Raw genomic sequence first — 4,086 nt, 5'->3', positions numbered from 1 at the left:
GGGAAAGTCTCAGGTCTTGTGCAGGGGTCTCCCTTTTGGTTCCTTAGCTTTGGATCCACTCAGTCATATATGCATGTTGCTTTGTCTTGTTTCCTGTACACCGTCCGTGACATTATAAGCCGCCAAAACCGTCTCAAGCATGGATCCGGTTTTACTTTTGGCTGAACGCTTCCAGGGTCTTTCATTGGAGGTAGCTGATCTCCGTAAGACTTTTTCTCAGCTTCAAGTGACCGGTTCAGCTTGCGTTCATGGAGTTTGTTCTGAGCCCAAGATCTCGCTCCCGGATACGTTCTCCGGGGGTAGTGAGAATTTTGTGCATTTTAGAGAGGCTTGCAAACTCCATTTTCGCCTTCTTCCCCATTCCTCTGGTGATGAGGAACGGAGGGTGGGGATCATTATATCGCTGCTCAGGGGTAACGCTCAGTCCTGGGCCTTTTCGCTGCGCGAGGGGGCACGGCCTCTCCGCTCAGTGGATGAATTCTTTTTAGCCCTGGGTCAGATATATGATGATCCGGATCGTATTGCTCTGGCTGAGTCTAGACTACGTCTATTATGCCAGGGTAAACAATCCGCAGAAATATACTGCTCAGAATTTCGGAGATGGGCAGTTGATACTGGTTGGAATGATGCTGCACTCCGAAGTCAATTTTGCCATGGTCTTTCAGAGGGATTGAAAGATGCATTTGCCTTTCATGAGAGGCCTATTTCTTTGGACTCTGCTATGTCTCAGGCCGTTCGTATTGACAGGCGTCTTAGAGAGAGAGGAGAGATGTCCCCTTCCTGTCATACTCAGTCCCAGGACAGTGCAGCGGTCCCATTCTGTGCGCAGGGGTCTCAGTCGCTGTCAGCCCCTTCTGAGCAGGAGCCCATGCAGCTGGGGTTGATTGCTTCTGACAATAGAAGATTCAGCTCGCATGGGAGGGTTTGTTTTTGTTGTGGAGGTATAAATCATTTGGCAAATATTTGTCCCTCTAGGAGATTCAGGCAGTTTTCTGGGAGTAATAAAGAAACAAACAGGAAAAAATCTTTTAAAAATGTTCCGTCTGTTACTATTGGCAGGGTTGAGGCGGAAATTGAAGGTTTTCCGTTTGCTTGTAGTTCCCGTTTTGTCCTGCCGGCTAGGGTGGCGCTAGAGAGCAAGAACATTTTTTGTGAGATTTTTGTAGATAGTGGAGCAGCGGTCAATCTCATTGATAATCAATTTGCGATAACACATGGTTTCCAGGTGCGCACTTTGGGAAAGGATATTCCTGTTTTTGCTATTGATTCCGCTCCACTTTCTCAGAAATCATTAAAGGGCATAGTTCACAATATCCGTTTAATTGTGAGTGATGCTCATGTTGAGGATGTGTCATGTTTTGTCCTTAGCGGTTTGCCTACTCCTCTAGTGTTGGGGCTACCCTGGCTCACTAAACATAACCCCACCATTGATTGGCAAGCGAGGCAAATAAATGGTTGGAGTGACTTTTGCAGAGAGAATTGCCTCACGACATCTGTTTCTGAGGTTGCTACTAAGACTGTACCATCTTTTCTCTCTGAATTTTCGGATGTCTTCTCTGAGAGTGGAGTTCAGGATTTGCCCCCGCACAGGGAGTACGATTGCCCTATTAATCTCATCCCAGGCGCCAAACTGCCTAAATCTCGTTTATACAATCTTTCCCAACCTGAGAGGATCGCTATGCGTGCTTATATCTCTGAGAGTCTGAGAAAAGGACACATACGACCCTCGAAGTCACCTGTTGCCGCTGGTTTTTTCTTTGTTAAGAAAAAAGATGGTTCTTTAAGACCTTGTCTGGATTTCAGGGAGCTGAACAGTATTACTATTCGTGACCCTTATCTGCTTCCTCTGATCCCGGACCTGTTTAACCAGGTTGTTGGGGCTAAAGTCTTTTCCAAATTAGATCTAAGAGGGGCATACAACCTGGTCAGGGTCAGAGAAGGAGACGAATGGAAGACGGCCTTCAATACTCCTGAGGGCCATTTTGAGAATTTGGTTATGCCTTTTGGTTTGATGAATGCCCCAGCCGTTTTTCAGCATTTCGTGAACAGCATTTTTTATCATTTGATGGGAAAATTTGTATTAGTGTATTTGGATGACATTTTGATTTTTTCTCCTGATTCATAAAGAACATTTACGTCAGGTCTTGCTCATCCTGTGGGAGAATAAATTATATGCGAAATTGGAAAAATGTGTGTTTGCGGTTCCAGAAATTCAATTTCTGGGGTTACTTCTCTCTGCTTCTGGTTTTCGCATGGACCCCGAGAAGGTCCGCGCTGTGCTTGAGTGGGAGCTTCCTGAGAATCAGAAGGCGCTGATGCGGTTTTTGGGCTTTGCCAATTATTACAGGAAGTTTATTTTGAATTATTCCTCTATTGTTAAACCACTCACTGATATGACCAGAAAGGGGGTAGATTTTTCTTCTTGGTCAGTAGAGGCGCGTAAGGCTTTTTCTAATATCAAGGAGAGTTTTGCTTCCGCTCCCATCTTGGTGCAACCTGATATTTCTTACACCCTTCTAGTTGAGGTTGATGCTTCTGAGGTGGGTGTGGGGGCGGTCTTGTCTCAGGGTTCCTCTCCTGCCAAATGGCGACCGTGTGCCTTTTTCTCGAAAAAACTCCTCCGCAGACAGAAATTACGATGTGGGAGATAGGGAATTGTTGGCCATCAAGTTGGCTTTTGAGGAATGGCGCCATTGGCTAGAGGGAGCCAGACACCCTATTACCGTATTTACTGACCATAAAAATCTGGCCTACTTGGAGTCAGCCAAGCGTCTGAACCCGAGACAGGCCAGATGGTCTTTGTTCTTTTCTAGGTTTAATTTTGTGGTCACGTTCCGCCCTGGAGTTAAGAATGTGAAGGCAGATGCCCTGTCACGTTGTTTTCCGGGAGGCGGGAATTTTGAAGACCCGGGTCCCATTTTGGCTGAAGGTGTGGTGGTCTCTGCTCTCTTTTCTAAATTGGAGGCAGAAGTGCAGGCAGCCCAGTCAGAGGCTCCTGATCTTTGTCCTCCTGGGAGGTTGTTTGTGCCTCTCGCTTAAGACACAAGATTTTAAGGAACACCACGATACGGTCCTTGCTGGGCACCCGGGTGCAAGAGCCACACTGGATCTCATCGCTCGGAGATTCTGGTGGCCTGCGCTTCGTAAGTCGGTTGAGGGTTTTGTGGCAGCCTGCGAGACTTGCGCTCGTGCCAAAGTCCCTCATTCACGGCATCAGGTCCTCTCCTTCCTTACCCATTCCTTCCCGTCCTTGGACACATCTGTCCATGGACTTTATAACGGACCTGCCTCGTTCCTCGGGGAAGACTGTGATTCTGGTGGTGGTGGGACCGTTTTAGCAAAATGGTGCATTTCATCCCTTTCCTGGTTTGCCCAATGCTAAGACGCTGGCGCAGGGCATTTATTGATCACATTGTCAATTGCACGTTATTGTCAACGGACGGTGTACAGGAAACAAGGCAAAAACAACATGCATAAATGACTCGCTGGATCCAGAAGCTAAGGAACAAAAGGGGGACCCCTGTAGAAGACCTGGGACTTTCCCTGGCTGCTCAGCCTATGCATAGATCCGAATGGTGGAGGTATGCATATCCACGTACCTTGACTATATAATCCCTGAGCACCCTGCAATAGTGAGGGGACACGACCACCGGCTCCTACACCAGACACGGAGGGAGTCAGGGTCACCTGGGATCCAGCAAACAGAAAATAACAGATAACAGTATAACACTTAACTTTGTAGAGGAGAGGAGAACCAGATGGGCATGCACACATACTCCAGGAAGAATATAAGCCGCCCAGAAAAGCCTTCTGGGAAGAATTTAAGGGGAAACAATTAGTCCAACACATAACAGCTGAGAGAGGCTAATGAGGAGGAGCTGAATACCACAACCAGAAACTCAAGGAGGAGGTTGAAAGGCCTCTGTCAGAGCTTCTCAGCTGTCTGGTTGTGGTACAGCCCACTCCCTACGATGGACTCCGGACACTCAAACCCACCTTCTCAGGATGAGACCTATGGAAAGCCTTGATGAGACGAGAGGCTTTAATGTCCGTCACTGGACCCACATCCTCTCCTCAGGACCATAC

This window comes from Bufo gargarizans, chromosome 3 (assembly GCF_014858855.1).
Source record: "Bufo gargarizans isolate SCDJY-AF-19 chromosome 3, ASM1485885v1, whole genome shotgun sequence".
In the NCBI taxonomy this organism is placed as follows: Eukaryota; Metazoa; Chordata; class Amphibia; order Anura; family Bufonidae; genus Bufo; species Bufo gargarizans.
The sequence above is the reverse complement of the archived record's forward strand: the minus strand, read 5'-3'. Positions refer to the sequence as shown.